The 24,098-nt window shown below is 36.9% G+C and overlaps 1 protein-coding gene across 6 annotated transcripts in view; it reads left to right on the forward strand.

Annotated features, from left to right (window-relative positions):
• The window catches only part of CLOCK (clock circadian regulator), a 116,364-nt gene that overhangs the window by 29,312 nt on the left and 62,954 nt on the right, over positions 1-24,098 (forward strand). For all 6 annotated transcript variants that reach the window (XM_036763264.1, XM_036763265.1, XM_036763263.1 and 3 more), the window contains exon 2: positions 17,902-17,991. The gene's annotated coding sequence lies outside the window, so the exon portion shown is untranslated. The remainder of the gene's footprint in view (positions 1-17,901; positions 17,992-24,098) is intronic.

Below are 24,098 nucleotides of genomic sequence, written 5' to 3' on the forward strand. Positions count from 1 at the left end.
TTATATTGGCATAGCCTAGGTATGAGCACTGAACATTTCTCAAGCTATCTAAGTTGTTCTTTATGTCTTTAAGGAGTACTTTTAATTGAATCTATACACGTCTTTTGTGTGCTTTGGGAAGTTGATCCCCAGATATTTTATGTATTTTGTAGTTGTTCTGGAGTGGAATTTCTTTATTATTTCTGTTTTTGTAGCCTACAACTTTTTCGAAGTTAGTATCTTTGCTGATTCCCTAGAATTTTCCAAGTAAACAATCATATTGTCAGCAAACAGGGATAGTTTTGTTTCTTCTTTATCTAATTTATTCCATTAATTTCTTTCTCTTGTCTTATTTCTATTGCTAGCATTTTCAGAATTATATCAAATAATAATGGGTAGAGTGGGCAGCCTTGCTTCTCGTCTGTATTTATTGGAAAAGCTTTTAGTGTCTCTTCATTGCATATGAGCCTTGCTTTCGGTTTTAGTTAGATGCTTTTTGTAACATTACAGAAGTCTTACTGGGCTTGTATCTTGTAGTTTTGTTGTTTTTTTGGTTTGTTTTTAACACAAAAGAGGCTTGTACCTTGGCAAAGGCTTTTACTGCATATATTGAGTTAATCATGTAGTTTTAGATGTTTTGGATTTTGACGAGTGTAACCATCCTTGCATCCCTGCTATAGATTCCTCTTGATCATAATGAATGGTTTCTTGGATAAATTATCTATTGTTTGTTTCATAGGATTTCATTTAAAATTTTGAGTCAATGTTCATTAATGATATTGGCCTACAGTTTTCTTTGTGTTTTATCTTCCTCTGGTTTAAGTGTGATGACTGTATTTGTCTCATGAAAGGATTCTGTTAAGGTACTTTCTCAATTTTTGAGAATTATTTATGAAGTATGAGTTCTAACTGTACCTTAAAAGATGGATAGAATTCTCCTGTGAATCCATCAGGACCAGGAGTTTTTTCTTTGGTAGTTCCCTTACAACTAGATCTGTTTCCCTTTCTAAGACTGGATTATTTAAGATCTTTCTCTAGTCTTCAGATAGTTTTGGGTACTTTGAAGGTATTCCTTAATTTTATTTTGTGTTCCCAGTTTAGTTATTTTATAGTTGTGTTGAATATGTTCTGAATAGTCTTTTTCTGGTTTTTATGTGATTTTTACCTTGCTAATTTGCTATTTTATTGAATTTTCTGTTCTCTTTTTAATCAGATTAGCTAAGTGTTTATCAATTTTCTTTTAGTCTTTGCAAAGAACTGGCTTTTAGTTTTATTTATCATTTATTTCTGTAGATTTTTTGGTCTAATTTATCTGTTTCTCTTTTAGCTTTTAGTATTTCCTCTTCTGTGCTTATTTTAGATTTATTAGTTAATTTTATAATTTTAGAAAATGCATATTTAGTTTATTGATCCTCTCATTTAAGATTTTGTTAATGTATGTTTGTGAGGATATTATTTTACCCCTAAGGATTTATTTTGCTGTGTCCCAGAGCTTTTGGTGTATTATTCTATCATCATAATTTTCTTTTCCAATTATTAATTATTTATTCTTTGATCCATTCTTAATTTAAAATTTCATGATTAAGTCTCTATTTTGATCTGTATCTTTTGTTTGCGGTCCCTGAACCAGTTTCTTTTTTTTTATTTTATTAAGAATTGTAAGGTATATGGTAACTATTTTCCTTGCTTTTTTACACTTGTTTGCAGAAACTCTGTGCCCTAAGTACATGGTCAATTTTTGTAAAAGTTCCTTGTGGTGCTGAGAAGTAGATTGTACATGTACGTACATACACATGTATACACACATGTATATATATTCTTTTGTTGTCCCATTTAGAAGGCACCATGAGTCTTTTAATTCTAGTTTCTCTAGCAATTTGTTCAGTTCCATTTTCCTTTCTGTTTATTTTTGTGTTAGACTTAACCGAGGATAGAGCGATATTGAAGTCTCTTGTCGCTATTGTGTTACTGTCTGTGTCTTCTTGTAGCTCAGATAATGTTTTCGTTTATGAATTTTGACGCTAAGGTATTTGGAGGGTATAAGTTTACTATTGATATTGGTTTGTTGTCTATGATTCCTTTCAGCATAATAGAATTCGCATGTTTATTCCTTTTAATTTTTGAGTGTTTTTGCTTTGTCTGATAGCATTCACTTGATGTGTAGTAAAAACTTTTTCTATACTCAGCTTTATTTTGTATATGTCTTTGTTTTTTAAATGTGTTTCTTGTAAGCAACAGATTGTAGAGTTTTGTTTTCTTATTTAATATATCACTTCTTGGGGGTTTTTTTAGATTGTTCAATCCATTCACATTTAAAGTTATAAGAGTTAGGTTGATATTTTTCCAATATCTGTCTCTAATATTGTTTTTTTTCAGGTCATGATTTTTTTTCCTTGTTCTGCTGCAAAAACAGTATTATGTTTCTATAGTTACTTTAATCTTTTTTTTAAAAGGTGGTCCTGTTTTTGTTGGCTTTCTTCTCCTTACCCCTGATTCTTTCCTCTTATTTGTTACCCCTTCCCCTTTGAGGTTTTGTTTAGTAATTCCTTTGTCTCTTGTTTTCATCTGGTTTTATAATTCTCTATTCTCTACCCTGCCATTTTTTCTCATCTCAGTCAAGTAGATTCCCTCTTCCTGCCACCCTCCCAACTATACTTGTTCATTAATTTCTTTTTTTACACCCATTTCAAAAAAGGACTTCTCTTCCTTATTCAGCCTCTCTTTCTATGTACTCTAGACTCTGTTCTCTGATTCATGACCCTTATAATTATCCACTGTCTCTTTTCTCTGTTTCTTATGCAGTCAAATATTCCAAGGTATCCACTCTAGGTTCTCTCCTCTAGGTGGTTTTTGCCACTTCCTTGTAGGACTTGCCCCATGGATAACCTTTTTCCACTGTGCTTCACTCCCAGAACAATACCATTTATTGCAATAACTGTTAGAGAGGACACTGCCCCATGACAAGGCCCCTCCCTTACCATATCTCCGATTACGTAGCCCCCCTCTAATTTATACCCTCCCTGGTTACCTTTCTTTTTTTTTTTTTTTTTGCACATTTGCCTCAAAATCTCATTCCTAGGTTAATGCTTTCCCACTCTCTCTGGTTTTCTTTGACCCAGAGGTTTTCAACTCTCTCCCCACTCCCAGTCAGATCCTTATGGTACACCAAGTGTAAAGACCTCGTCTCCCTTCACAGACCCCTTTATCCACACTCTTTATCCACTGATGTAGTCAGTAGAACCCTCTCCCACCACCCAGGTAAGGTCTTCTTCCCTTCCCACCCCCACCCACCCACCCACCCATTCCCCGGTAGGCTCTTCCCTTCCTGAAACCACAGAGGTAATTTTTTCCCCATTAATTAATTAATTGATTAACCCGTGATTTGAGCCTAGCATATTACACACTCCTCTCTATCCTCCTGCTACCCACCTCCCTTTTCATGTACCCTCCTATTTTGTAATATAGCCCCACAAATGAAAACCTGTTGGTTTCACCTACAGTTAGGATGTTGCTGGGTTCTGTCTGACATAAAGCCCTGTATTTGCCTCTTCACTTTACACTCCATCAGATTTCCTCCTTTACCCTGTCTCCTTATGCATATTTAGAAAGAAGACTCTTAGAAAGAAGGTCCCTCAGTTGTTACTCTGTTGCTGTTCTTACCTGCTGTATTTATTCACTCTTCCTGTCTTTCTCTTGTCTGGGGTGTTCAGGAAGAAAATAATCTCTTCAGTTCTAATTTTCTTTCTAAAAAAAAATGTTTCAAATACCTTTTTAAGATTCAGTATACATCCTTTGTTCATGCATGGTTAAGCTAAAGATTGCAGAGTAGCTCACCTTGGGCTGCGTTCTAAGTTTCATTGCTCTTGGGAACACACTTCCATTTCCTCCTACATTTTCTAGTGGTTGCAGAATATTCTTTATGTTATTTGATTGTCCTTTCCATTGTATTTGAAGGTTAGCCCTCTACATCCTGCCATTGGCTTTTTCTTTTCTTCTTCTCCATGGTAGCCTAGTGAACAGATTGCTAAGCCTAGCTCTGCCATTTTCTACTTATGTGACCTTGGGCAACTTATAACCTCTCTGGGCCTCAGTTTCCTTATACATAAAAAGAGTGAACTAGATGATTTTTAACATCCTTTCTAGTTTTAAATCTATCATGATATCAAGGATACTTTTCATTTTTTCTTTACAGTTACTGAAATTGAGAAATTAAGTGGTATCCTTTTTTACTTTATAACACAGCTTTGGAAAATCACTGAAATATTCTAAAATGAAATCTCAGAGTTTGATTAGTTCCTTGAATATATTTTACTCTTCATTATGAGCTGTAGAGAATGTTGGCTTTATTTTGATAATTTCCATTGATATTTTAACCATAAGTTTTTAACCATAAAATTGACAGAATGTATAAAGTTATGGAATTGTGTCAACATTTGGGTCTGGCCCTTTCCTTTAACCTATGTGTGTTTCTGAAAGAAAGGAAGATAATTGTCAATTTAATGAAAGATGTTGAATTTTAGCATTTTATTTCCTGGCTAGTTGCAAGTTTGAAGCGTAAGTATTTTGGGTTCTTGGTGAATGAGCAGATCATGCATCCACAGCTCAGTAGTGCCAAAGGTTGGGAAATTGATTGGTAGACAGACCAGGTCTGTGTGTCCAGTCCAGCAAGGTGAGAGTATGCTAAGGAGAAGGAGTATATTGAGAAATAGTGCTTTTCCCCTTCTTCAGTCTTAGTGAGATGCAGGTGTCTCTGTTTTTAATTTAATTTTTTGTCTGTCTAGGCAAGAAAGACTTACATTACAATGAGAAAACATCTGTAGCAATTGCCACTTCAAAGCGAGAAAAAATAATGGGGAAAATTTAGGAAACTGTTGTCTCACACAAAGTGTGTGTGTGTGTGTGTGTGTGTGTGTGTGTGTGTGTGTGTCTCAAAATGTATGTATAGAGAAAGCAGTGGGACAACAGGGATAAGGAATTGGACCTGGAATTTTATTGGCACAAGGATCCTGTGCCAGATGCCAGGGAATTCCTCCAGATGAGGAAACTTCCTCTACAATGCAATTCTGCACCTTCACCACAATTTATGGTCTTAGAAAGTTGCCTAGAGTAGAGAAAGAGCAAGTGACTTGCTTAAGGTCACACAGTCATTTGTGTCAGGATTTGGATTTGAAAAAGATATTCCTAGCTCTGAGGCAAGCTCTATCAACTAGGCCATGGCTACCACATTGAAATATAGCATCCACAGTTTTTGTTTGTTTCATCATGTTTTGAAGAAAAGGCCAGTGCTTCTTAAAATATCCATCATGTTTTCTGTAACCAACCTATTTTCCAGGTCAGTTATTTTTGGTAGTATATCTCTCACATGTCTTCAGTAGAATGTAAGTTCTTTGAGGACAGGAATGGTCTCACTTTTTTCTCTGTATTCCTGGCACAGTGCCTAGTGCATAGTAAATTGTTAATAACTGTTTATTCATTTATTTTGATTGTGCTTTGCTGTTTCTTGTTGTATTTGAATTTTTTAGTTTTATTTCCTCTATTCTACTTTTTGGGGTATCTTAATTTCTTAAAGTTCTGTCTCTTTTTTAAGCTGTTTATTATCTTTGCAAACTTTTCTGCAAAAGCTGTACTGTGGCTTATCTCTTCCTTCATCTCTTCCTTTCTTTTAGGAGGCCTTTAACTCTCAGAGTCCTTGTGGCTAATATGTTCTTTCCCCATTGTTCTGTTTGTAATTATTGCTGAGCTATTCTCTGTTATGGAGTTTTATTCTGGGGTTCGCTTAGCCAGTGGTTTTAGGAGTTTTCTAATGTTTGTTCAGTTTTTTAGTCTTTCCACTACTGTGATATCTGGTAAAGGTATGCTTCTCTTTATCCTTCTCCACCCAGTATTTCTTATGGAATTCAGTTGCTTCTGTAATTGCTGTGTGTGGTACGGATTTACAAATCAAAGAATTAAAACAGAGACATCCCAAGGTGAAAGTAGAAAGGAAAATTTATTATGATCCCGCGGGAGAGGGCAACTCCAGGCACCTCTCAGTGTCAGAGCACGCTAGACACAGAGAATTGGGGTGTTTATATAGGTCCCTAACCGCAATTCCCCCTCCCAACCTCCTTCCTCTCAGCTTGCAGACGTAAGCTTTGAGGGTACAATCTGGACGTGATAAATCTGCCCTGTGACAATGGCAAAGAACAAATAGTATGGTTATTTTTGACAAGCAGGTGATGGATATAACCTTCCCACCATTCTTACCCCATTCTCCAATCAATCTGAAGTGATAAATCTATTTTAATGACAATGACAATGAACAAATGGTTTGGTTATCTGTGACAGGCAGAAGCCAGTTGTTGGTTACCTCATCTTTACATCTGTGGCAGACTAGCCTTTCCCACCATTCTTGCTTCTGCAAAGGATGCCTCCCATCGCCCTTACATCTGTGACAGCTATCCCCAGCACCCTTACACCTTGTCTCCCATCATTCTTATACCTAACTGGTCTTGCACGTCTACATTGCACCTGGCTTTCCGGTTTTTCATCCATTCTTCCCCCAAGCCGGGGTTCCCTTATCCTGGGGTCAGTGCACAGGAGGTGAGCATCCTGTGTCCTGTCCTTACTTTCAGAGGATTTTATGGTTGCTAACTTACTCACCTCAACGCTTCTTTCTTTCAGGCCTCTCGCCATTAGGTAAATACACAGGATGTGAGCATCCTATGTCCTATTCTTAAGCTTGGGGGCCTTACAGTCACTAGCTTGGCCTATGGAGGGGAAAACATCTAAGTAGAGAAGTGGCTTTACAGAAAGGAAAATATCTAAGTAGAGAAATGGGACTCACTATCCCACTTATTTCTATTTATCTAATTTTTTTCCCTTTTATGAGAGGTCTTCACTCATTCCACACAGCTGGAATTACTGTCTTGCCTGTCTTTCAGTTCAGGGCCCAAGGTGCAAGTAGAGGGCTGATAGAAGTTATGAAGAACTCATCATCTAGACAGTTACTAGGGTATTTGGCAATTGATAAACTTCCAAGTCCTTCCCTTTCTGTCAGATGCTGAATGGGATAGATGCTAAGCCAGATGACAGTGGCTGCTGGGACATAGTCCCTCATTGGGTGGATGTTAAAGAGAGTTTATCATGCCCATCGAGGGGCATACTTTTGGAGGTAGAAAGTTAGTAGCTAAGATGATTGTGTTTGTTAAGTGGCAGACAGCCCTGGACCTTTCTACTTTGGCATTGACTCAGATTGTGATTATATGGTTATATGGGGCCAGTATTGTGGCCCTTTGTTTTGTATTTTTCTTCTTTACCTGTAGCAATTAATTTACTGTAGATTAAGGGTTCTTAATTTAGGGGTCCTGAGACCACAAACCTCAAAGAGGTCCATGAATACATTTCAAGGGGTCTGTGAATTTGAATGGGAAACCAAAGGTTAGTGCAAATAAATATGAAGATTTTTCCCATTCATATTTTAAAACATTATCCTCAGGAGGGGTCCTTGGGCTTTACCATACTTCCAAAGGAATCAGTGGCACCAAAAAAAAAAAAAAGGTTAAGAATCCCTGCTGTGGTTTATTTTCCTTCATGTCTTTTGTTTGTGGATCATTTGTTCTATTATATGTAAGATATATCTGGGTTTGGCTAGAACCTTTCATGTTACCGTATTTGCTTAGAAGGCTCTTTGGGGCCCTTTCCCAGGAAGTGTTAATTTATAGTGTTCTTCTTTGCCACACCTTCACTCCCACCTCTACTTCTTTCCCAATCTAGGCAATTTTGAATTATAGTTTCCTATTTGTGGGTTGTACAGTGACACATTCTTTATTTTCTCTATGCACCTTATATAAGAAAGGGGTGCTGGCAGACAAAAAATTTCACTTTCTTCTCCATTCCATTTTCCTATCAATGCATTTACAGATCTTACCCAATCATCTCTGTTTTATTTTATTTTGTTTGCTTTGTGAGGGAGCAAACACACACACACACACACACACACACACACACACACACACACACACACCCTGTTAATAGATTCCTGTTGCTCTCTTTCCTTTTCTTCCGGGAACACACTTAAATCTCTAACCATTGTACCCCATATAGGGTTATATCAGCTTGCCTTTTCTCTCTCCCTGGACCTTCTTTTCCATTGCTCTTAATCCTGCTCTCCTTTAACCTCAGTAAATGTCAAGAGAACAAAAATATGTTCGTGTCTTCTTCTTGTACCCAGGCCAGTGCATTTTTTTTTTTGGCTAGTGCATTTTTAGCTCTTTTCTATCTCTAGTCTCCTCTCTCTTCACTTGAGTGACTTTCCTTAGTGTTATTCCCTCCTCCACACAAAAACATTGATTCACTTATGAGAGAATACATGTTTTACTCCATGGATTATTGGCTCAGACTAAATCACTGCCATGAGAATAGATGATAGAAATGATCGTAAGTGAAAAAGCAGTCTTGTCAGGTTGCTTACAGGCTTATAAAGGGTGACCGGGAGCTTCAGGTTGCTTGACCTGTTGTTATTTCAGAAGGCATTGCATTTTGTGATAGTGTTTCTTCATGCTGAAATTTTATTTACTGTAAATTTGGCATATTCCTTACTGTTCTGAGGTTTATCTTTCAAAGATCATTTTAAGAAGGTAGTAAAATAATTACTATAGTATCAACGTAAGACTTGTTAACTGAATTGATATCAGAAATATAGCTTTAACAAGGAATTGGGACAGCTCTTCCCCTGAGATGGGAGAGAACAGAATATAGGAAGACATGGAAGAATTTAAGGATTTGAAAGGGTTAAAGGATGGGGATGTGAGGGAATTGACTTAAACTTACAATAAAGTAATTATATACTGTTCAGTATAGATTACAGGGTTGGAGTGTCAGGTTTGAGGAGAGAGGAAAAAATGTAGGACAGTTGTTTGGGGAATGTGAAACAGCAGTGAGAACCCATCTAAAATACCGAAATTTGCCTTTTAAGTTCTTGATTTTCAGTCAGAGAAGACTGTGTAAAAAGGATGAGTTGTTTTATTCTGAGATTATGTAAAATAAATTTGTAGCGGATCCAGTCAACTGGATTCCATGATTTTCTCTAGCTCTAATAATGTCCCATTGTTGTCTACTGTCTACATATCTGGGCTTGGCTTTGATTTTGGCTTTTTCCTGTCTTCTCACTTAACATTTAACATGTCTCAGCAAACATATGTGTGCCTACTATGTAAAAGACTGTGCTAAAGAGATAACGTACGCAGTTTTCTTTAAAGTACTTTATAATTCAGTTGAGAAGATAAGGCTATGCACATAAAAAGATAGATAATGATAAAGCCTTAACAAAGTCCAGCTGGGATTCTCTATTGTAGCATGTTGGTGACCCTGGATTCTTAGAAGTTATGCTAGAATAGCATATGTTCTGGGAGGTTCTACAAATCTAGAAAGGCTTTGTGGGCCTGCTGACACTCTCCTGTAGAAAGATTTGCCTGGCCAAGTACAATGAGGCTGATCACACATAAGCTGGGCACTAAGTGGTTAGTGTTTTGACTGTGGCAACCCAAGAAAATAGAAAATTACAAAATGGCCCTTTGCTTAACATTAATAGTGACAGAATAGTATAAAAAGAGGCAGAGGATATTAAGACTCATACACTTTTTTTCTTTTAAATTTATGGTTTTTTAGTTTAAAACATTCAGTTCCACAAGTTTTTGAGTTCCAAATTTTCACCCTCTTCCTCTCCTTCCCAACCAAGACAGAATGTAATCCGATATAGGTTCTACATATACCTTCACATTAATATGCTTTCACATATATCTTCACATTTTCGCAATAGTCAAGTTGTGAAAAAGAATCATGATCAATGGAATGAACCACGAAAAAGAAGAAACAAAACAAAAAGAGCAAATAGTTTGCTTCAATCTGCATTCAGACTGTAATTCTTTCTCTGGATGTGGATAGCTTTTTCTATCGTGAGTCTTTTGGAGTTGTGTTGGAACCTTGCATTGCTGAGAAGAGCTAAGTCTATCAGAGTTAGTCATCACAGATACAGTGTGTTTGTAATTATGTACAATGTTCTCCTGGTTTTGCTCCCCTCACTCAGCATCAGTTCATATAAGTCTTTTCAGGTAATTATGAAGTCCATCTGCTCTTCATTTCTTACAGCACAGTACTATTCCATTACATTCATATACCACAACTTGTTCAGCCATTCACCAATTGATGGGCATCCCCTTGATTTCCAATTCTTTACCACCACAAAAAAAGAGCTGCTATAAATATTTTTGTACATATGGGTCCTTTTTCCACTGGTGTGATCTCTTTGGGATACAGCCCTAGAAGTGGTATTGCTGGGTCAAAGGGTGTGCACATTTTTGTAGCCCTTTGGGCATAGTTCCAAATTGCTCTCCAGAATGGTTGGATCAGTTCACAACTCCACTAACAATGCATTAGTGTTTCAATTTTCCCACATCTTCTCCAGTCTTTATAATTTTCCTGTTTTGTCATGTTAACCAATCTGACAGGTAAGATGTGGTACCTAAGAGTTGTTTTGATTTGCATTTCTCTAATTGGTAGTGATTTAGAGCATTTTTTCATATGACTATAGATAGCTTTAATTTCTTCCTCTGAAAACTGCCTGTTCATATCCTTTGACCATTTATCAATTGGGGAATGACTTGTATTCCTATAAATTTAACTCAGTTCCCTGTGTATTTTAGAATTGAGGCCTTTATCAGAGACACTGGTTGTAAAAATTCTTTCCCAATTTTCTGCTTCCCTCCTAATCTTGGTTGCATTGGCTTTGTACAAAAACTTTTCAGTTTAATGTAATCAAAATTATCCATTTTGCATTTCATAATACCCTCTATCCCTTATTTGAAGATTCACACACTTTTTAGATAGTTTGCAAACACTGGCTTCTGTTGGCACCCAAAATATGAAATCTTTGTTCAGTGACCAGAAATTTTAATAAGCTACTAGAGGAAATGAAGCATGTCATTATTGACATTATAAATGAAATTAGAAGAGATAAGAAAGTTGCAAATAAATGAAAGACAATTTACAGTTTCTTCTTCTTGTTCTTTTGTTTAGTAATGTCCAACTCTGGGACCCTGTGGACCATAGTACGCCAGGCCCTTCTGTCCTCCACTATCTCCCAAAGTCTGTTGCTACCATGACTCTCTCTGTCCATCTCATCTTCTGCTATTCCCTTCTCCTTTTGCCTTCCATCTTTCCCAATGTCAGAGTCTTTTCCAGTAAGCCCTCGCTTCTCATTATGTGGCCAAAGTGTTTAAGCTTCAGCTTCGGTATTTGTCCTTCTGATGAGTGGTCCAAATTAATTTCTTTAAGTAGTGACTGATTTGATTTCCTTGCTATCCAAGAGACTCAGAAGGTTTCTCCAGTACCCTAATTTGAAAGTGATGGTTCTACATTGCTCAGCTTTCCTTATAATCCAGCTCTCACAGCCATACATTGCTATTGGAAAAACTGTAGCTATGACTATGTGGACCTTTGTCAGCAACATGATGCCTCTGCTTTTTAGTATGCTGTCCAGATTTGCTGTAGCTTTCCTTCCATGGAACAAATGTCTTTTAATTTCATGGCTGCAGTTGCTATCTGCAGTGATCTTTGAGCCCAAGAATATAAAATCTGACACTGTTTCCATTTCTTCTCCATCTCTTTGCCAGGAAGTGATGGGACCAATTGCCACGGCCTTCGTTTTTTTAATGTTGAGCTTCAAGCTTATACTCTCCTCTTTTCATCCTCCTCAAGAGGTTCTTCACTTTCTGCCATCAGAGTGGTATCATCTGCATATCTGAGATTGTTGAAATTTCTCCTGGCAACCTTAATTTCAGTTTTTGATTCAAACAGCCAGACGTTTCGCATCATGTACTCTGCATATAAGTAAATAAATTAGCTGACAATATACAGCTTTATCATACTCCTTTCCTAATCTTAAATCAATCACTTGTTCAGTGTTCAGTTCTGTTGCTTCTTGACCTGTGTACAAGTTCCTGAGGAGCCAAGTAAGATGATCTGGTACTTTCATCTCTTTGAGGACTTGCCACATTTTGTTCTGATACGTACAGTCAAAAGCTTTAATGTAGTAAGTGAAGCAGAAGATGTTTTTCTGGAATTCCCTTGCTTTCTCCCAAATCCAACAAATGTTGGCAACTCGATCTCTAGTTCCTCTGCCACTTTGAAAACCAGCCGGCTTTTCTGGTAATTCTTGGTTCACATATTGCTGAAGTCTAGCTTGTAGAATCTTAAGCATAACCTTGCTGGCATGTGAAAGGAGCAGAGATGTTTCGTAACTTGAACATTCTTTGGCATTACTCTACTTTAGGATTGGGATGTAAAGCAATCTTTTCTAATCTAGTGGCCACTGTGGAGTTTTCCAATCTGTTGCATATTGGGGGCAGCACTTTAACAGCATCATCTTTTAGAATTTTAATGGCTTTAGCTGGAATTCTGTCACCTCCACTAGCCTCATTGTTAGCAATGCTTCCTAACACCCATTTGACTTCATTCTTTAAGATGTCTGGCTCTAGGTCAGTAATCACAGCATTGTGATTATCTGTGATGTTAAGCTCGCTCTTGCATAATTCTTCTGCATATTCTTGCTTTCTCTTCTTAATCTCTTCTACTTCTGTTAAGTCCCTACCATTTTTGTCTTTTATCACATCCATTTTTACATGTAACTTTCCCTTGATATCTCTAATTTTCTTGAAGGGATCTTTTGTATTTCTCATTTTATTGGTTCCTTTTATTTCTTTGCATTGCTCATTTAAGCTCTCCTTGCTATTCCCTGGAATTCTGTATTCAGTTGAGTATATCTTTCCCTTCCTTTCCCTTTCCTTCTTTCCTCAGTTATTTGTAAAATCTTATCAGATAACCATTTTGCTCTCTTGCTCTACTATTGCTTTGGGATGTTTTTTGTTGCTACCTTCTGCACAGTATTTTGAACCTCTGTCCATAGTTCTTCAGGCATTCTTTCTGCCAGATCTCATCCCTTAAATCTGTTCATCATGTCCACTTCATATTCGTAGGAGATGTCATTTAGGTCCTACTTGTACAATCTGATGGTTTTCTGTACTTTCTTCACATTTTGGTTGTCGGTAAATTTAATTCAGGTGATCATTATATGTACTGCTATGGACAAGAATCCCTTAGAAGAATTGGAGTAGCCCTCATAGTCAATAAAAGGATGAGAAAAGCAGTACTGCAGTATAGTCTCAAAGATTACAGAATGATACCTTTTCAAATCCAAGGCGACCCATTCAACATCACAGTAATACAAGTCTGTGCTCCAATCACTGATGCCCAAGAGCCCAAAGTCGTGCAATTCTATGAGATTTACAACATCTTTTAGAAATAACATGAAAAATGATACTACATTCATGATAGGGGGTTGGAATGCTAAAGTAGGAAATCAAAAGATAAGTGGAATAAGCAATACACTTGGAATTCACCAGATCAATATAGGTGGTCAATGTAGAAATCAGATTGATAGATTATAGTTGGTTAAAACAAGACTTGGAGCTGACTGTGTCTGAGATCTTATTGCAAAATTCAGACTTAAATTGAAGAAATAGGGAAAGCCATCAAATCATGGGGGTATGACCAAAATAAGTTTCTTCTTAAGGAAACAAATAAATGAGTTTACAGAGTTGGCTTCAGTGTGTGCCCAGAGGCAATTAGAAACATCATATCATTACACGTATGGTCATTCTTATGTTGTATTATGGTATCATGATGGACATAAATAAAAAGACTATCATGAAGATAATTATAATTGCAGCTTAAATGGTGACATCAGTTACAGAGTATGAAGAAGTAGGGAAATTTGTTTTTGTTTTTTGGCAGGGCAATTGGGGTTAAGTGACTTGCCCAAGGTCATACAGGTAGTACATGTGTCAAGTGTCTGAGATTGGATTTGAACCCAGGTCCTCCTGACTCCAGGGCCAGTGCTCTACTCAGTGGGCCACCTAGCTGCCCCCGAAGTAGCAGAGTTTTTGATATCCTCAAAATGAAGTCAACATATATTGTAATACTTGGTGACTTCTGTGGGAATAGAGGGAAAAGTAAATTTTTTTTATCCTGTTGCATCGAGTTCTTCCAATGTAATAGCTATAATAAAAATAAGACTGTAATTTCTAGGAGAAAGAAACTCTTAATAGGTCGGTATGTGCTATATATGTAAGATTTGCTATTTTCGTCCAGCTATTTGTAGAGACAGTGTGGCCTTAGGAAATAGAGAATCTGCCTCAGAGCCAGGAAGACCAGAACTTAAGTCCTGACACTGACATACTATGTGTGTGAGCCTAGGCAAGTCACTTAATCTCTCATTGACGTAGGAAACTGTTTTAGATGAGAAATTGCAAAGAATGTCCCAGTCTGTATTGAAACATTGTTTCCTTACCTGGGGGTTCCCTCTACTAATGAAATCATAGGTCCTGTCCTTACCCTCTTATTTAAGAGGAACTTAGATTTTCATAAGTTACTATTTTAATTTCTTGCTCCAGACAGATTTCTGAAATTCGCTTTTAACTTGATTGAACTAGTTTTTAGATGGATGTGAACTTGCTTGGCCTACTTGGCTGCAAAAGCAGCTTGGCAGTTGACCCAAGTTTTAATAGGTCAAAACAACTGATCCTTTTTATAAAGCAGTAGCACTGCAAAACGTTAGATGTTTACTTGTGGCCTTGGCTTACCTAACATATTTTTAGTGACATTTTAACTAGCTCCAGTGGCCTCATTGATGCAGTATGTGTGTCATAGCATAGTTCTAGATTTATTTATCCATATTAGTTACAAGTCATTGTATATCTCATGAGCCAGCTCTAAGCCACCATCTGTCAGTATTTTCATACACTGCTGAATAATCAAATTTCAAAACAAATCCTTTGGGTTTTGTAGCACAAATGTAATTCTGCCTATATTGTCTTCTGGAAATCCATCTAATGAGCCTAAATAGCTAAAGGTTTATTAATATCATCTCCTAGGCCAGAATATAATTCAGTTGTTATTCATCTGTTTGATATTATAGAAAATGCCATTCTTATAGTTGTAATATAGGAAAATGATGTGATGTGAAGAGAATTGTCAGAAAGGGAAAATATGCTAATACTTTATTTGAACTGACATGAAAATACAATACATTCTTATGAATAGTAGATTATTTCTAAACCAACAGATAACACCAGTATAGACATATACATATGAAATAGAACTAGAATGTACAGGTTCATAACAGATGTACAAATATGGAAGAGAGTGAGAATATAATACTAAACAAAAATACCAAAATAAATGTTTATATTCAAATCTACTATATGTAGTCATGACATAGGCTATGATAATGCTTATGACTTTCCTTAACTGAAACTGATAAATATAAAATAGAATAAACATAATTGTCATCTGTTGGCAGTCTTTTGATAAGTAAATAATAGCATCAGATGAAATAATGGCCCTATTTTGGTTAAAGCAGCAGTCAAAATATGGGTCATTTCTATTTATAATGATTTGTACTCCTAAACTACATTATTCTTGACAGAATTGAAAGAATTATAATGCAACTGTGTACCAAAGAATTGGTCACTAGTCAATCCAGTCAATTTTTCCAGAGCACTCTTTTATCCTTTCAGTACAAAAATGAAAAGACAAAATGCATTTAGGTTTTCCTTTATTTTTTCTCTTGTTTGAATTATTCAGTTTGTAACTATATTAACATCTAAATATATAGCAGTCATAGATACATTGTTTTGATAGAAAATCCGGATAACTTATTGAGAAAAACTAAATTGAAAAGGAAAACACATACACTTCTATGCAAATACAGTGTTAACCATCTGTTTTTGAAAAGATTGCTCATAAGTGCTCCTTTGTATATTTGAGTTGCTAAAAGGACCAGAACAAATGGATAACTTATATTTGTTTCTTGCAAGTTCTCACTTAGTCTTTGGAACAATGTCATAATACTGAAAACTGTGTAGATTACTTGTGGCTTTTTGTTAATTGTGATATTTTCCTTCTTTGAATTCTTTGAAAAGAGCCAAAAATTAATTAAAGAAATTTCAGTGGAACCCCCAAACTTTTTCAAATTGAAATATTAAGAACACTTATGGAAACATGAGTTTGAAATTATATTTTTTAAGAAGGCTACCATAAAAAGACACTGGAAATAGTATAATAACATTCCAGTATTAGGACATGAATGCTTTAACTAGTCTAGTTTATTAGTGAAATTATTGTATTGGATCCCATTGGCTTGAAAAACATCAGTCAACCATTTCTAGGTCTATGGTTGTACAGATATGCTTGACAAAAAAAAAAAATCAACAAAATTGCTGTTTCTTGGCACTTTAAGTAGCTACAGCAAAGTTTGGAAGGTTTCTACTTTTGATTTCTGTGTCTCTACTCTGTCTAGGCCCAAACTTTCTGAGTACAGATGTGTGGTTTCTTTTTCCCACAGCTGTTCTTTTAATTCACTCTGCTTTTACAAATTTCAACTACTAAAATATTGTCACCTGAGTTTGTTTTAACAGCATGACCTAATAGTATATTTCAGAATTGTCTCATCTTGTAAAGAATTTATTTGCAAAAGAGATGTTTCATTTTTCCCCTTGTGATTTAGTTATCCCGGTTTTCATTTTTAGTTATTGCTTATTTCTTCAGTTTACTTTCTTAGATAAACTATGATGAGCCATTTTAAATCATTAATTAAATCACTGTCATGTGAGCATGTAGTATCTTTTCTTTTCAACTATAATATTCACCTATTCCGTAATCTGCATAGAAAGATTACAAATTTTCATCATAGTTGTGTCAGAACCTCAGTAATGATTGCGCGTCTTATTGTTTCAATCAGATTTTAGCATTTTGCTTAATATACTAATCAGAATGTACTAAACAGTACATTAGCATGTAACTGTGTAACCATCAAAGTAGGTCAGTGGGCCACTAGGTTGTTAGGCCAAAAAAAAAACCCCAAAACAAACAACTCATTCCTGAGTTAGTTTTCTGTCTTGCATTGATATTATGAAAATAGAATCCTTTTACTTTTTTTAAAGCCATGTAACATTCCATAGTTATATACACTTAACTTCATATGTGTATGTACATAGACAGACATATGCTTTTGTGTGTGTGTGTGTGTGTGTGTGTAGGCATACATGTATATAAAAACATGGTTTCTGTCCTCCAGGAGCTAAAAGTTCTGATTAGTTCACATCTAAAGATCTCCCCACAGGTTGGATTGGATGAGCCTGTTGTTATTTTTATATCAGTTACTTATTCTTATACTTGATAACCATTTGGTATCATTAATCTGTGTGCTAGGTTCATCTGCTTATATAAATTTGGAAGATGATATCAGTAACCAAACCCTATAATGGCAGTTCCTGCTTTGTCAACTTCTTGTTTTCTCTCTATTGCCTGACAAAGCTGTGGAGATAATAGGTACTTGGATATTTCTTAACTTGAGATAAATTGGTAAATTGGTAGCATATAGTTTGAGCCAGATTTTCTTACCTTTAAAAAAAAAGAATGTAGAATTAAATCACAAGATTACCTAAAACTATAGTCTGCTTAACTGTTTCTTGGTATTAGAGATAAATGTGATTAAAAAAAGTTGTGGATTTCTTTTAATAAGTTCTTTTGAGTAGATCTACAGTAACCCTAAATTTTTTACTTATGTATAATTATTTGGGTTATATCTTCTTTTATTTGGGTGGTTTTATTTTTTGTACGGAAAAATTATCAAATTTTAAATAATGGTACATAAAATACCCTGTGTTATAAATTGACTTTTGTCAGTGCATGCAAATCTATGCTTGTGGAACATTCAGGTAGATTCACATTCTGGGCATCAGAAAAGTGGCTGTTTTTATTTGGTTTCATGACAGTTTTTTTTAAGTTAAATCATTCTCATATCCTTTTTTTTTATTTAAACAGCATTTGGAGATTTGATGATATGCTTCAGAGAACACCTTGAGCGTACATTTTCCTGAAGAATTAATTTAAAAGGTCTCAGAAGTACAAGAGGTAAAGAAAAGGCTGGCACAATGAGCTACAGTGTTCTAGGAAAGTTATATTGATTAACATCTCTTCTGAACAGTTAAAGAGACATGTATTAACTATTCTCAGTATCATTTGAAAGCATTTATTAAACACCTCAAATATTCTAGGCATTGTGCTATATGCTAGGGAAATTCTTGCCCCTCAAGGAACTTAACATTCTGTGGAAAGTGGGAATGGGGAAATGAGGGAATACAGCATATGCAGGAAATTAAATACAAACTATAAACAAAGTAAATACAAGGTAAATTATGGCAGGAGGGAGATAGTGGCATCTGGAGGAATTAATTATCAAGGGCTTCAAGTAGGAACTGGTGGGATTCTAAGAGGCAGAGGTGAGGAAGAGGGAGTATATTCTAAGTATAGCCTGTGCAAAGGAATGGAGATAGGAGATGTAATGTGAAGAACAGCAATTAGGACCCTTTGGCTGCTAAGAGTGTGTGAAAACGTAATGTCTAGTAATGATGGTCTGATGAAAGGTTCCAACCAGACCCAGTTCCTCTGAGAAACTTATTTGACAAGCATTTATTAGAAGTGTTTATTATGTGCCAGGGACTGTGCTGAACACTGGGAATACAAAAAAAGGTGGGAGGGGAATATGGCCCCTGCCTTCAAAGAGATGACATGCAAAAACCTATGTACATATAAAATTTATTTTGGACAAACTGGAGTTAATTGTAGAGGGAAGGCACTGTCAAGGAGTAGGGTTAGGGGAGTGTTGTGGGGAGACCAGGAAAGAACTCCTGTAGAAGCTGGGATTTGAACTGAGTCTTGAAGAAAGACAAGGCAGCCAATAGAAATAGGTGATGAGGGAGAGTCTTCAAGACATGAGAGATTTTGAAAAGGTACAGAGTCAGGAGATGGGAGTGTGATAAGTGAAGGCCAGCAAGAAGCATTGTAGAATACATGGAGGAAAACAAATTTAAGAAGACTGGAAAGGTAAGAAGAGTCCAGGTTGTAAAAGTCTTTAAATACCACACAGACATTTTATATTTGATCCTCAAAGTTACAGAGAGCCATTGGAGTTTATTGAGTAAGGAAATCATGTGGTCACTTTGGCAGCCAAGTACAGGATATTTAGAATCGAGTGGAGAGAAACCAAACAGAAGGTGGTTATGACATTCCAGATTTGAGGTGATGAGGGCCTGCCCCATTGTGGTGGCTATGTCAGAAGAGAAAGCAGGATATGGATGAGAGATTTTGTGAAGGTAGAATGACAAGATTTGACAACAAATTGGATATTTGGGTTGAGTATGAGTGAAGAATTTAGGACGACACTGAGTTTAGGAGCCTGAGTGACTAGGAGGATGGTATTGCCTTCAACAGTAATCAAGCAGTTGGGGAGAAGGAAAGTTTGAAGGGGGAAAGATAATGAATTCTGGTTTGGACATGTTTGAGTTTGAGATATCTCCTGGGACATCTAGTTCGAGATGTCTAAGAGTCAATTAGTGATGTCAGATTAAAGATCAGGAGAGAGGGCTAAGTAAATACATCTGAGAATTACCTGTATAAAGATAGTAATTGAATCAGTAGGAACTGACAAGATCACCAAGCATGATAGATTAGAGGGAGAAGAGAAGAGGGCCCCAGGACAGACCTTTGAGATATATCTGTGGTTAATGGATTTGACCTGGGTGGAAATCCAGCAAATGAGTTTAAAAAGGAGCAAACAGAAAGAGAACCAAGAGAAAACAGTGTTCTAAAAATCCAGAGGGGAGAGAATATCCAGGAGAAGGTGATTAACAGTGTCAGTGGCTGTAGAGAGGTCAGGAAGGATGGGACTTGAGAAAAGGCCATTAGATTTGCCAATTAAGAGATCGCTTGTGACTTTGCAAAGAGCAAATTTTTCTCAAATGATGGGTTTGAAAGTCAGATTGAAGAAGCTTTAAAATGGACTAAGAATAGTGGAAGTGGAGTCACTAATTGTAGATGACTTTCTAAAGGAGCTTAGCTGAAGAGGTAGTCAGTCTAATACCTCTTTTCTCCCATACTTTCCGTTGGAGCCATCCAGACACTGAGCTAGTTTTTGCAATGCTTGTGTCAACCTCATTATCAATGTGTACATCCCTGGAAAGTATACTACCAAGGTAAATGAACTTATCTACAGCATTTAAAACTTCTCCATTTGCTGTACCCAATGGTTCCACGTATGGATGGTGTGGCGCTGGCTGGTAGAGCGCCTGTGTTTTTTTGTTTGTTTTTGTTTTTTGGCAGGGCAATTGGGGTTAAGTGACTTGCCCAAGGTCACACAGCTAGTACATGTGTCAAGTGTCCGAGGCCGAATTTGAACTCAGGTCCTCCTGACTCCAGGGCCAGTGCTCTACTCACTGTGCCACCTAGCTGCCCCCACCTATGTTTTTTTGGTGTTAATTGTTAGGCCAAAATTAGCACAAGCAGCAGAGAATTGATCCATACTTGGTTGCATCTCATCTTCAGAGGCTGAATTGAGCACACAGTTATCCACAAACAGAAAGCGTATGCTTGCCAAAAAGACTATTTTATAGAGAACTCACACCAGGCAAGCATTCACATGGTGGTCAGAGGAAGCAATACAAGGACACTCTCAAGGTCTCTCTTAAGAACTTTGGAATTGATTGTGTGACATGGGAGACACTGGCATAGGACCACTCAGCATGGCATGCCCACATCAGAAAAGGTGCTGTGCTCTATGAGCAAAGCAGAATTGAAACAGCTCAAAGGAGACACAGGATGTGCAAATTTAGAATATCCTCCCCAAATGTTCCCACGGACTATTTGTGCCCGACCTGTGGTAGAGCATTCCAAGCTCATATTGCTCTGGTCAGCCACAGTTGGACACATTGAAACTTAACTCTAGCATAGTGATGTCATTCTGATCCTCTTTGAGAATGAAAGACAACAATATAATATCAATTAAGTTGGGACTTTTTTACTGTTTTAGAATGATAGATTAAGTGTCTTTGATTGAGCCTTACTAGGCGCAAGGCCTCAGGCCCAAACCCCTACCTACTAGGTGCTAAGCCTATGTGGGCATGAAGTTCTCAGGATCCTAAGGGGAGTTGCTAAGACCAGAGCCAATAGTAGGAGCCTGAGTTCTGGTTGCTCAGATGGCGTATGATGACGGCTAAATAATATATAAAAAGAGAGAACAGAGCTATTTGCTTGGGGCTGTCACTCTTGGAGGTGTTTTGTTGTAAACCTGGATGTTGGGACTTTGTTAAACCCTGGTAACTATGCATTGAGATTTGAATCAGACAGGGTCAGTCTATTCATGTTTGTAATTTGTTTGTATTTGTTCTGAAGTTCAGGGTGTTGGCTTTTTTCCCTGAACTAAGTGAATGATATTTGTATGTTCGATTAAACTGAGATTGTTAATCCTTTAACGGTACTTTCCTTAGAAAAGCAGATCAAAGAACTTGTGTTGGCAGCTTTCTGTGTGCTGGTTGCTGGTGGGTCTTACACCCCTTCAGCAACTGCTGGCAGATTGTTGCAACAAACAACCACCTAGCTGAAGAGGGGAAGATAGATATAAGATGACGGAATTATAGGGACAAGTAACACTTTTTTTGTTGTACTTTTTTTTAAGGATGGAAGAGAAATTGACATTTTCAGAAGGAGCCAGTAAATAGGGAGAGATTGAAGATTAGAAGGAGATTGGAGATGATAAGAGGGGGCAGGCTGCAGGAAAGGATAGGGAAGGGATGGAATCAAGAATGCATATAGATAGATTTGCTTTGACAAAGAGAAAGGCCCCATCTTCATAAAGAGATGGGATGAAGGAGAAGGTAGTGGGGGAAGATAACTGAGAAATGTGTGATGAGAAGGGAAGAAGGATGGTTTAAATATTCCAGCAGAGGTGAAAAGGGGTGCCAAATGAATCAGTGATTCAGTAAAACCAAAGAGCCAAACTAATAAGCACCTACATCTAGTCTAGGACTACACATGTCTGGAAGCTTGTGGGTATTCTAGTTAGAGGGTCTTTGGGTGGTGGTGGGGATGTCCCAAAGTCAGGAAGATCTCAAGTAAACAGGTACTAAAGCTTGTTGGAACCACGGGAGGGGAAAAAGCCAGCTCAGAGGCTCACACCCAGGCTTGTCTCAGGGGACAAAACTAGTTCCTGGTAGGTGACTGCAAAAAGACAGGGGGATGAGGTACCCTGGCAGCATTAACCTGTGGGCCCTCCAGGAGGCCTGAAGCCAGGATGATCTGATCTCTGATACCTGGTCATGTCCCGTTGGGGATGTCCTAGGAGTCAAAGCCAAATTCTGATAGGAGAAAGAGATGGGGCAGAGGCCAGCAAGTATTTTGAGCCACCAGGGGACTGAAGCAGAATCTGAGAATGAGGCAGAAGACAGAGCCTGATCCCAGGCCTGGGGCTCAGATTCCCATCCTAGGCCAAGGCTTCGTAATGGGGCAAAGAGGAGGATCAGGACCCAGTCACCCTATTCTGAATTGCAATGACTCCAGAATTTAGGCTTCAGTGGGTAAATAACCAGGGCCTATCCACCCCATCCAAAAATTCAAGCAGAGTGTAGAAATGGCAAAAAGTCCCAATCCAGCAACTGAAGGTGGAAGCATTGTGCATAGAGATGATAATTGAGTCTATGAAAGCTGCTAAAGTTAACAAGTGGAGAGAATAGAGACTAATACTCTTCCATACATGGAGAGTCAGGTGCTGGGCTTATCTTTTAAAAATAATATTGTATGTAATTCTTAAAAATATACTTACTTTTATATGTGTAGTAAGCAAACAAAATAGGCTTATTTCTGCATTTGATTTTTTTAGTAACAGCTTCTGATTTAGTAACATCTTCTGTAAATTGTTTGGCACTAATATCACCTTTCCATGAGTATTTAGAAAGATAAGTTTTTGTTGAGATTTATATAAGGCCCATGCCATTAAGGTCTTCTGTTGTCATAATACAGTAATGTTGTGCTTACTCAGCTGGTGAGTTCAAGTTCCTTACATACAAAGTTTTTAATTCCAGGAAGTAACTTCATCTTTTATGATTAGTAAATTTTAGATCCTAGTAACTGGAAATAATTTTTACCCACCCTCAATTTTAAAAAGAATGTTATTTTATCAGGCCTTACTTAAGATCAAGGTTTTGTTTTTGTTAAGCAAATAAAAACCTAAAAATATAACTTGATTTATGTTAGTTATATATTATGTTAGTTGTATATTACTTAAAATTTGTTAATGTTACATGCAAGGGCATGGATAGACTATGGAGATGTAAATTCTTTCTTGATATACATGGCAGTATCAGAGTGATTCTTTAAGAAAATTCTTTTAAAAAACTTTCTTATGAATTTAACAAACCTAAATAAATGTGGGTATTTCAGTAGATAAGGAACAGATAAAAGGGTTATATGTGAAATTGTTCACATTAACTTTTAACTGTTAATATTTGGTTTTTAAGCATTTATTAATTTTAACATGATAGTAACAAAACTGTTTTTCCTGTCTTTTAACTTCTGAGCTTCCATATGCTTTTTCCTGTATTTTTCTAATGTTTAATTGATGCTCTTTTCTTCATTTCTTTTTTTTTTGCATCACTCTTGCTACTCACTAAATCTCCCCCTTCACCCCTCCCCCCACCAAAGCCTTCCCTTGTAACCTATAAGAATAGCAAAATAAAATAGATCAACACATTGTTACGTCTGTAATTGTGTGTCTGATGTGATTACTACTGTACTTTCTTGTGAAATGTGTTCCTGGATAGCATCCCAAAAGAAAGTTCCTTTAACACATTCCTTTCACCACTTTGCTTAGTTAACTTTCAGTTGATACTATCTTGGGGAATATAGGGTAATCCTTTTTATTGAGACTGACAGCTGGGCCCTTTCACTTACCCTGTTTTCTCTTGCCTTGCACACATAGACAACTAGTTCAAAATGTAAAGAAAACCACTACAGTGTTAGAATCTCTGGATAAAAGTTATGTAGTAGATAGAGCACTGATTTGGAAATTAGAGGACCTGGGTTTAAATTTTGTCATTTACTACTGCGTGAGCCTGGGTAGGCCCCTTTAAATCAGGCCCACAACATACAGCCCACAGGCCACTGGAAGCCCTCCAGAGCATTTTGGGCGG

Source organism: Trichosurus vulpecula, chromosome 6, assembly GCF_011100635.1.
Source record: "Trichosurus vulpecula isolate mTriVul1 chromosome 6, mTriVul1.pri, whole genome shotgun sequence".
In the NCBI taxonomy this organism is placed as follows: domain Eukaryota; kingdom Metazoa; phylum Chordata; class Mammalia; order Diprotodontia; family Phalangeridae; genus Trichosurus; species Trichosurus vulpecula.